Source organism: Dama dama, chromosome 6 (assembly GCF_033118175.1).
Source record: "Dama dama isolate Ldn47 chromosome 6, ASM3311817v1, whole genome shotgun sequence".
NCBI lineage: Eukaryota > Metazoa > Chordata > Mammalia > Artiodactyla > Cervidae > Dama > Dama dama.
Window position 1 is genome coordinate 20,810,374 of NC_083686.1, and position 11,827 is coordinate 20,822,200.

Below are 11,827 nucleotides of genomic sequence, written 5' to 3' on the forward strand. Positions count from 1 at the left end.
ACCTCTTTGTAAGATATAAGTATGTAATATAATTTTCACAGGACTGTGATTTTCTTTTCTATAACAGTTTACATGGTGGTAATAAATGTTTTTCATTTGTCAAGTCATTCCCTTATAGAAAAATGAATGAACAGAGTTATCATAAAGGAACTGAGGGACTTCGCCGGCTGTCCAGTGGTTAAGACTTCACCTTCCAGTGCAGAAGGTCAGGTTTAATCCCTGGTCAGGGATTAAAGGGAACTAAGATCCCACATGCCTTGCAGCCAAAAAAACCAAAGCATAAAGTGGAAGCAATATTATAACATTCAATAAAGACTTGAAAAAATGGCCCACATCAAAAAAAAATCTTAAAAAGGAATTCAGGTAACTATTGATGAAAAATAGGGTGAAATGGTTTAACAGTTTTTAACTTATCTATCATCTGCATGTGTGTGTGTGCACATATTCCAAACGTTCAAAAAGAGCTAAAGACTAACTTCTTGCAAAAGTGGACTGAATGGATTGGAAATAACTGGGGACAGATTTAATGTAATCATACGAAGTTGTTTAGAATCTGGGGAAAGGTGTTGGGTACATTCAGTGGGAAGTCATGTAAGGCCTGAAAGAGTAGCACAGCTGGGTCTGGTAATTAACATCTGTATCATAAATAGCAGATGAGGAAAAAGTGGGTCCTGTGCCAGGAGGAAAGATCGGAGGCAGATTTTAGGTTAGAGTGTGATTAACATATTAAGTTAAGTATGAAATAAATCGGGGTTAATAAACTACACTTGTAATTGTTTTTTAAGTTTAGTTATCCAGGAGGGTGCTGCATCTTTCAGAGCCTTACATATTGACCAAGGATCTCAGATAAATATTATATCTTTATATATTTTATATAAATATATGCAAGAAGCCAACTCTTTGGGAGACCCTAATGCCGGGAAAGATTGAAGGGGCAGGAGCAGAAGGGGACGACAGAGGACAAGATGGCTGGATGGCATCAATGCATCACCAACTCAATGGACATGAGTTTGAGCAAACTCCAGTTGAAGGACAAGGATGCCTGGTGTGCTGCAGTCCATGGTGTAGCAAAGAGTTGGCATAATTAAGTGACTGGACAACAACACAAAAATTATATATATATATATGTACATCTTTCTATTTTGGGGCTTCCCTGGTGGTGGTAGTGGTAAAGAATCTTGCTGCCAATGAAGAAGATGCAAGAAACTCAGGCTTTATCCCTGGGTCAGGAAGATCCCCTGGAGAAGTAAACGGAAACCCACTCCAGTATTCTTGCCTGGAGAATCCCATGGACAGAGGAGCCTGACGGGCTGCAGTTCATGGGGTCACAGAGAGTCGGACACCACTGAAGGGACTTAGCACACACGAAGGCATGAACATCTTTCTATTTTATACGTATTATATTTTTTCTGTATATCTTTGATAGTGCACCACACCCAGATGAGGGACATAAAACGGGAAACATTTTTCTAAAGGTTCAAAGTAAAACTATTTCCTATTTATCCCTTAGGTCATCACTGTCCAAGAGAACTTTCGGTGACGATGTAATGTTCTATGTCTGTGCTGTTCAGTAAGGTAGCCACCAGACAGATGTGGCTATTGGGCACTTGAAATGTGGTTTGTTGGGTTAAGGAACTGAATTTTTAATTTTATTCCATTTTAATTTTTGTAAAAGATTTTTTTGATGTGGACCATTTTTAGAAGTCTTTATTGAATTTGTTGCAATATTACTTCTGTTTATGTTTTGGTTTTCTGGCCACAAGGCATGTCGGATCTTAGTTTCCCAACCGGGGATCAAACTCTCACCCTCTGCATTGGATGGTGAAGTCTTAACCACTGGTGCTATGCTGTGCTTAGTCGCTCAGTCATGTCTGACTCTTTGCGACCCCATAGACTACAGCCCACCAGGCTCCTCTGTCCATGGGGATTCTCCAGGCAAGAGTACTGGAGTCGGTTGCCATGCCCTCCTCCAGGGGATCTTCCCAACCCAAGCATTGAACCTGGGTCTCCCGCATCGCAGGCAGATTCTTTACCCTCTGAGCCACCAGGAAAGCCCTAACCACTGGACAACAAGGCAAGTCCTTATTCTGTTTTAATTAACTTGAAATTAAATAGCCACATATGGCTAGTGACCACTGTATTTGTGCAGGCTTAGATTCAAGCTCTCCTAACTCTTAGGTCCACTGAGGGAATTTTTCTGATGGTTTAGTATCAGCTGCTAGACCTTTAAAACTTGGACCAAAACTCAAACTTAAGTTGCCTGTCATTCAAACTACTGAGGAGCCTCTTATTTAGGGTCCCTTCACTTTTAGTCACTACTGTTTATATCAGTTAATGAATAAATTGCTACTCAGGACCTCTTGTCATTGATCATCTAATGTTATTCAACTTTTTGGTGGTTCAAAACAGACATTTTTCTTTTCTTTTCTTGAGTAGGTAGCTTTATAAGAAAAATAATAATTTTTCATCAGTCATTAATGTCTAAGACTTAACTGTCATTTTCCTTGAAATTCAATAAATGTAAAAGAAAATTCTTTCAATCATTAAATATTGAATGTGTATTTTCAGTCATTCCATTTTACACTTTTTTTTTCCTTTGTATCCTAATTCCGTTTGTAGACCATCACCTATATGTGCTTGATAGCAATCCTTGGGCTATTGAGCCTTCTCCCAGATTCAGATTTATTCCAGAAAGCTGTAAGAGATCTAAGGAAGAATAATAGACTCCAATATTCTTTAAGATTTTAAAAAATATAAATAAAATATAACATTTTAATTTAAATCAACATACTCATGTTCGGGTGATTTGACCCTTGTTCTCACACCATGGGGTCATTTCTAATAAGTAGTTCAAGGCAGAATGCAGTAGAGGAGTCTGCCTTCTACAATACAGAAATATCTCACCTTTATGATGAGTTCTAGATCTTAATTCTGTAACTAGTTGGAGTGGAGTAGAATTTAGAAATAACTCCTATACATTACAGTTTGTATCTGCTAATCCCAAACTCCTAATATAGGGTGGATAAACAAGGTCTTACTGTATAACACGGGACTTCCCAGGTGGTTCAGTGGTAAAAGAATCCACCTGTCAATTCAGGACAGGCAGGTTCAATCCCTGGGCCAGGAAGACCCCCTGGAGGGGGAAATGGCAACCCACTCCAGCATTCTTTTCAGGGAAATCTCATGAACAGAGGAGCCTGGTGGGCTATAGTCCACAAAGACTTGGACACAACTGAATGACTGAGGACTCATGCACTGTGTGGCTCAGGGAACTATATTTAATATCTTGTGATAAACCATAATGGAAAAGGACATAAAAAAGAATGTATATATGTGTGTAACTGATACATTTTGTGTACAGAAGAAATTAACACAACACTGTATTGGGTTGGCCAAAGAACTTCATGTGGCTTTTTCTGTTACATCTTATGGAAAAACCTGAATGAAGTTTTTTTAGCCAACCTAATAAATCAACTATATTTTAATAAAAACAAAACAAAACCCCCCAAACTCCTATACCACTCTACTAGAGGAAATAACTACTGATGACTTGAGAGGCAACGGGCAACTTCCAAGTGTTCTCAGCCTAACCTATCCACCCTTAAACTTCTCTCTGTGACATGCTGTTGTCCCTTGGAAATGTTACAAAGTGAGCTTGAGATCAAAGGAAATAGAAAGCAGAGCCCCAAAGGGCTCAGATATCTCTTGGGGCATCTTCCCCTGCCAGGCAGGCCATCCACCTCTGCATTATAAAATTATCCAAACATGACCAACAGCTCCAAGTTTCCCCAACTCATGTTATTGACACCAGAGTATGGGCTCCAGTTTCCATAGAGTGTTTGTCAATGTGACTGTTTCGACTGCCAACATTTTGATATTGTGTCATTAATTTCTCCCATTTCTAACAAATAAGATGACTTAATGAAATTACATATGCTGAACACAATTTTAAAAGTCCGTGCTTGTTCATATGTATGTATGTCAGTGTTTATAGTGATGGAAAATCTCCAGAAAGCAGAGCTGAAGTCCTATAAACACCAAAATGTTTCTCTTAAATAAGTCCATTTTGGGAAAAGCTCTGTCACATGGTTCTTGCACATAATTGCCTCACCTCTGAACTGCTGCATTCACATCTGGCTTGAGCCCCCGTGAGCTGGGGGTTGGTTTTGACTGGAACCTGATGGCAGTTTGCCTGTGTTTTGAGTCTGAAAATGCAGTTGGCTAATATTTTGAGTCAAGAAGTTGAAATATAGCCATATAACTCCCTCCCTGCTTCAGTGACACTGCAGTGGACCCAGCATCTGTGTGTGTGTGTGTGAAACAGAGTAAACACAAGAGATATTGGGTATGGGGCTGGAATGAAGGAAATGTGGGGGAGGAAAAGCACCTGCTACTCTCCAGTCTAAATCTCTAGGACTGGATTTCTTAGTGCCCTCACAGCAGTGTTTTGGTGCCCCAGATAAAAAAACAGACAAAATGAAAACCAAAGTTGTCAAAAACAAGTTGTCACAAACCAAAATTAATACCCTTAAGTAAGCTTCCTATTCTAACCTTGTTAATTATCAGCAGCCTCCAATTTTGTCACGGGATGGGCCACTCCCTTTCTATAGGCTATTGCTCAAATACCCAGACCAACCTTGAAGCAAATCAAACATGAATTCCCCCCCCCCCCCCACCACACACACACATCGTCCACAGGGTCTGGAGAAAATAGGTATGGTAAATAGGGCAGGGGAAGTCTTCAAAGCAAATCCCAACAGCTACCCGTCATGATTACTGTATATTGTGTTTGTCCCTTTTAGATTGATAATAAATGCTATCTATGATTTTAAAAGTGATAGAAGGCAGTTCAGATCACAGTTTATGTTGGAGAAGTCACTTCACCCCATTCCTCACCTTTCTTGAATGGGGTTTTACTTCTACTCCATTTGCCAAGAGGGTGTCAACTATAGATTGGCACTTGCCAAGAGGATTTGCCATCTGCCTCTGCAAAGATTGAATCCTGTGCTACTGCAGCTGTTGACCTTCCACATGGCCGGAAGGGAGTTCAGGGTAGAGAATGAGGCACTCTGTGCTCCAGAGAAACTGGTGGAGCAGGTCTTTATATACTTAGATATTTTTAGGAATTGATTTCATGATCCCAATACTTGCATCTCCTCATATCTAGAAAAGTACCAAATCCCTTCACGGTGACATCTGTTCCTCGAGATTAGCAGAAAAAAAACTTTTGTAAAATAAGTGCTTGATTTCATTTCACATCCCCTTCACCAAAATCACATATATTGACCCACCCCCACTACCTCTAGCTCTACAGAGTCAAAGCTATGGTTTTTCTGGTAGTCATGGATGGATCTAAGAGTTGGATCATAAAGAAGGCTGAGTACTGATGCACTGATGCTTTCAAACTGCGGTGCTGAAGAAAACTCTTGAGAGTCCCTTGGTCAGCAAGCAGCTTGAAGCGGTCAGTCCTAAAGAAAATCAACCCTGAATATTCATTGGAAGGACTGGTGCTGAAACTGAAGCTCCAGTACTCTGGCTACCAGATGCGAACAGCTGACTCATTGGAAAAGACCCTGATTCTGGGAAAGATTGAGGGCAGGGCGAGAATGGGGCGACAGAGGATGAGATGGTTTGATGGCATCACTGACTCAATGGACATGAGTTTGAGCAAACTCAAGGAGATAGTGAAGGGCAGGGAAGCCTGGCGTGTGCTGAAGTTCATGGTGTCGCAAAGTGTTGGACGTGACTTAGCAACTGAACACCAACAACCACCACTACCTCTTTGGAGTGGTGTCTCAGAGCTATCTGAGGTTCTGTCTCCCAGGCTGCAGTTTTCCTTTAGTCCCCAAATGAAACAACCTGCAACTCTCACATTGTTCATCTATTTTTAGTCAACAAGGGAACAAGATGGAAGACAAGTTCAGGGAGAGGAGTGGCCTCACCAGGGGAAGAAGAGCAAAGATCCTGGTGGTGACAGAGTCAGAACCAACCATTCTCCAACTGCTCCCTAGTTCTCATGTTAAGATCGCATGTTAAGATCGAAGATTACAGTCACTTGTGCTCTTGTTCTCTTCATTTCTCTGAGCTGAATGGGAGGTAGCAGATGTGTGCCTCATTTTCCCACATGACAGCATTGCAGGGATTGGAGGAGTCTCTGAGTTACACCCTAACCCACGTCTCCCACCCAGGGAGCAGCCAGTCCTTTGTCTGCTCTGTGAAGGAACAGTGTGGGAGCAATGTGTTTATTTCCTGTCTCCATCTTCTCTTTTTAAAGGGAGCAACTAATCTGATCGATGATGTGTGTTATTGTCCAGTAGCTCAGTTGTGTCCCACTCCTTGCAACCCCATGGACTACAGCAAGCCAGGCTTCCCTGTCCTTCAGTCTCTCTCTGAGTTTGCTCAAACTCATGTCCACTGAGTCAGTGATGCCATCCAACCATCTCATCCTCTGTTGCCCCCTTTTCCTTCTGCCCTCAATCTTTCCCAGCATCAGAGTCTTTTCCAATAAGTCAAATCTTCATAGCAGGTGGCCAGAGTATCGTAGCTTCAGCATCAGTCCTTCCGATGAATTGAAATCAGGGTTGATTTCCTTTAGGATTGACTGTTTTGATCTCCTTACTCTCCAAGGGACTCTCAAGAGTCTTGTCCAGCACCACATTTCAAAAGCATCAATTCTTCGGTATCAGTGGAATGTGAAACGGTACAATTCAACCCCTCTCTGACTTTTCCCTTTTCAGAATTATCTATTCAAAACACACATTTTGCCATCTTGCGGGACCTCAGCTCACAGAACAGTCTCTACACCATGTGGAGATGGGTAGGGAAGTTCAGCTCCAGGGGAAAGGCTGCAGATCCAAACACTGATCAAGCGGTGCCTTTATGTATCTCCTCTAAACTTTTCAGAACTCAGAGAGAATACAGATCTCTGATGGCTTTCTCTAAGTTCAGTTCAGTTCAGTTGTGTCTGACTTTTAGTGACCCCAAGGACTGCAGCACATCAGGCCTCCCTGTCCATCATCAACTCCTAGAGTCCACCCAAACCCATGTCCACTGAGTCAGTGATGCCATCCAACCATCTCATCCTCTGTTGTCCCCTTCTCCTGCCCTCAATCTTTCCCAGCATAAGGGTCTTTTCCAATGAGCCAGCTCTTCACATGAGGTGGCCAAAGGATTGGAGTTTCAGCTTCAGCATCAGTCCTTCCAGTGAACACCCAGGACTGATCTCCTTTAGGATGGACTGGTTGGATCTCCTTGCAGTCCAAGGGACTCTCAAGAGTCTTCTCAACACCACAGTTCAAAAGCATCGGTTCTTTGGTGCTCAGCTTTCCTTATAGTCCAACTCTCACATCCATACATGACCACTGGAAAAACCATAGCCTTCACTAAACGGACCTTTGTTGGCAAAGTAATGTCTCTGCTTTTTGATATGCTGTCTAGGTTGGTCATAACTTTTCTTCCAAGAAGTAAGCGTCTTTTAATTTCATGGCTGCAATCACCATCTGCAGTGATTTTGGAGCTCCAAAATATAAAGTCAGCCACTATTTCCACTGTCTCCCCATGTATTTCCCATGAGGTGATGGGACCAGATGCCATGATCTTCGTTTTCTGAATGTTGAGCTTTAAGCCAACTTTTTCACTCTCCTCTTTCAATTTCATCAAGAGGCTCTTTAGTTCTTCACTTTCTGCCATAAGGGCGGTGTCAGCTGCATATCTGAGGTTATTGATATTTCTCCCAGCAATCTGGATTCCAGCTTGTGCTTCATGCTGCCCAGCGTTTCTCATGATGTACTCTGCATTTAAGTTAAATAAGCAGGGTGACATTATACAGCCTTGACATACTCCTTTTCCTATTTCTAACCAGTTTTTTTGTTCCATGTGCAGTTTTAACTGTTGCTTCCTGACATGCATACAAGTTTCTCAAGAGACAGGTCAGGTGGTCTGGTATTCCCATCTCTTGAAGAATTTTCCACAGTTGATTGTGATCCACATAGTCAAAGCCTTTGTCATAGTCAATAAAGCAGAAATAGATGTTTTTCTGGAACTCTCTTGCTTTTTGAATGATCCAGCGGATGTTGGCAGTTTGATCTCTTGTTCCTCTGCCTTTTCTAAATCCAGCTTGAACATCTGGAAGTTCACAGTTCACGTATTGCTGAAGCCTGACTTGGAGAATTTTGAGCATTACTTTCCTAGCGTGTGAGATGAGTGCAATTGTACAGTAATTTGAGCATTCTTTGGCATTGCCTTTCTTAGGGATTGGACTAAAAACTGACCTTTTCCAGATATCTGAAGCAGAGTAGAAAAGAAAAGGACAATTAGGGTGAGTCTCCCACGACTTGAATCTCAGTTCTGACACTAGCATGGCTCTAACCTCAGTTAAACCAGTGATTCTCTCTGATCAGTGAAATGAGGATAATCCCTGAGACCCTCCATCTCAGGATCAAGTGAAGTCTCATTCATGGAAATGTATAAAATGCACTTATTACATCAAAATGCTAATATTCTAGAACACTTATTTTGTGCTATAGAAACTTTTAAGTGCTGCAAGTTATCCTCACAACTCTGTAAGATAGACTCTGCATTTCACTCTTGTCTTACACGTGAGGACATGGAAATACAGAGAAGGTTAATAACTTGCCCTGGGTCACACAGCTAATAAGAGACAGAGTTGGGATTCTAATTCTAGTCTGGCTCCAAGTCTGAGCCCCTAACTCCCCTTCTATACTCTCTAGTTAATTACAGATGCATCTAATTACAGATCCTTCACAGTTTTAAATAATTATTTTCCTATCAAAATGAGAGAATGAATGTGTGTGTGCTCAATGGTGTTCAACTTTTGTGACCCCACGGACTATAGTTTGCCAGGCTCCTCTGTCCATGGAATTTTCTAGGCAGGAATACTGGAGTGGATTGCCATTTCCTCCTTCAGGGGATCTTCCCACCTCAGGATTGAACCTGCCTGTGTTTCCTGCATTGGCAAGCGGATTCTTTATCACTGGGTCACCTGGAAAGGTGACAGGCATGAAAGGTGGAGGATTCTCAAAAACACCATCACATGAGGGAAGTGTGAATCTCAGATCACCTAAGTTGAGGGTAGATTGGGCCATTCTCCTTGTCCTTTCTCATCTGCTGTTCACTCTCCCTTTCAGCAATACTTTTGCTGCTTCTCCCTAAGATGTGAATAGGACAAAAAATGCCTATGAGTTGTGGTTTAGTAAAAATGTTTGGATCATAGAATCTGGTACAGTTGAGAGGGAAAGGATTTTAAAGATCACTGAAAGAGAAAACTGAGGCCCCCAGGAGCTGAAGGAACATATAGTAAAGCACACAAGCTCAGAGCTTAGCAATGCCAGGTTTCGGTTCAGTTCAGTTCTGTCTCTCAGTCCTGTCTGACTCTTTGCAACCCCATGAATCGCAGTACGCCAGGCCTCCCTGTCCATCATCAACTCCCGGAGTTGACTCAAACTCATGCCCATCAAGTCAGTGATGCCATCCAGCCGTCTCATCCTCTGTCGTCCCCTCCTCCTCCTGCCCCCAATCCCTCCCAGCATCAGGGTCTTTTCCAATGAGTCAGCTCTTCACATGAGGTGGCCAAAGTACTGGAGTTTCAGCTTTAGCATCAGTCCTTCCAATGAATATCCAGGACTGATCTCCTTTAGGATGGACTGGTTGGATCTCCTTGCAGTTCAAGGGACTCTCAAGAGTCTTCTCAACACCACAGTTCAAAAGCATCAATTCTTCAGTGCTCAGCTTTCTTCACAGTCCAACTCTCACATCCATACATCACCACTGGAAAAACCATAGCCTTGACCAGATGGACCTTTGTTGGCAAAGAAATGTCTCTGCTTTTTAATATGCTATCTAGGTTGGTCATAACTTTCCTTCCAAGGAGTAAGCGTCTATTAATTTCATGGCTGCAGTCACCATCTGCAGTAATTTTGGAGCCCCAAAAAATAAAGTCTGACACTGTTTCCACTGTCTCCCCATGCATTTCCCATGAGGTGATGGGACCAGATGCCATGATCTTCGTTTTCTGAATGTTGAGCTTTAAGCCAAGTTTTTCACTCTCCTCTTTCAATTTCATCAAGAGGCTTTTTAGTTCCTCTTCACTCTCTGCCATAAGGGTGGTGTCATCTGCATATCTGAGGTTATTGATATTTCTCCTGGCAATCTTGATTCTGGCTTGTGCTTCTTCCAGCCCAGCGTTTCTCATGATGTACTCTGCATATAAGTTAAATAAGCAGGGTGACAATATACAGCCTTGACGTACTCCTTTTCCTATTTGGAAACAGTCTGTTGTTCCATGTCCAGTTCTAACTGTTGCATCCTGAGCTGCATACAGGTTTCTCAAGAGGCAGGTCAGGTGGTCTGGTATTCCCATCTCTTTCAGAATTTTCCACAGTTTATTGTGATCCACACAGTCAAAGGCTTTGGCATAGTCAATAGAGCAGAAATAGATGTTTTTCTGGAACTCTCTTGCTTTTTTGATGATCCAGCAGATGTTGGCAATTTGATTTCTGGTTCCTCTGCCTTTTCTAAAACCAGCTTGAACATCTGGAAGTTCACAGTTCACGTATTGCTGAAGCCTGACTTGGAGAATTTTGAGCATTACTTTACTAATGTGAGAGATGAGTGCAATTGTACAGTAGTTTGAGCATTCTTTGGCATTGCCTTTCTTAGGGATTGGAATGAAAACTGACCTTTTCCAGTCCTGTGGCCACTGCTGAGTTTTCCAAATTTGCTGGCATATTGAGTGCAGCACTTTCACAGCATCATCTTTCAGGATTTGAAATAACTCAACTGGAATTCCATCACCTCCACTAGCTTTGTTCATAGTGATGCTTTCTAAGGCCCACTTGACTTCACATTCCAGGATGTCTGGCTCTAGGTGAGTGATCACACCATCATGATTATCTGGGTCATGAAGATCTTTTTTGTACAGTTCTTCTGTGTATTCTTGCCACCTCTTCTTAATGTCTTCTGCTTCTGTTAGGTCCATACCATTTCTGTCCTTTATCAAACCCATCTTTGCCTGAAATGTTCCCTTGATATCTCTGATTTTCTTGAAGAGATCTCTACTCTTTCCCATTCTGTTGTTTTCCTCTATTTCTTTGCATTGATCGCTGAGGAAGGCTTTCTTATCTCTCCTGGCTATTCTTTGGAACTCTGCATTCAAATGGGAATATCTTTCTTTTTCTCCTTTGCTTTTCGCTTCTCTTCTTCTCACAGCTATTTGTAAGGCTGCCTCAGACAACCATCTTGCCTTTTTGCATTTCTTTTCCATGGGGATGGTCTTGATCCTTTTCTGCTGTACAATGCCACAAACCTCTGTCCATAGTTCATCAGGCTCTCTGTCTATCAGTGAAACTAAGCCATGCTGTTGGGGCCACCCAAGACAGTCGGGTCATGGTGAAGAGGTCTGACAGAATGTGGTCCACTGGAGAAGGGAATGGCAAACCACTTCAGTATTCTTGCCTTGAGAACCCCATGAACAGTATGAGAAGGCAAAATGATAGGATACTGAAAGAGGAACTCCCCAGGTCAGTAGGTGCCCAATATGCTAATGGAGATCAATGGAGAAATAACTCCAGAAAGAATGAAGGGATGGAGCCAAGGCAAAAACACTACTCAGTTATGGATGTGACTGGTGATAGAAGCAAGGTCCGATGCTGTAAAGAGCAATATTGCATAGGAACCTGGAATGTTAGGTCCATGAATCAAGGTAAATTGGAAGTGATCAAACAGGAGATGGCAAGAGTGAATGTTGACATTCTAGGAATCAGTGAACTAAAATGGACTGGAATGGGTGAATTTAACTCAGATGACCATT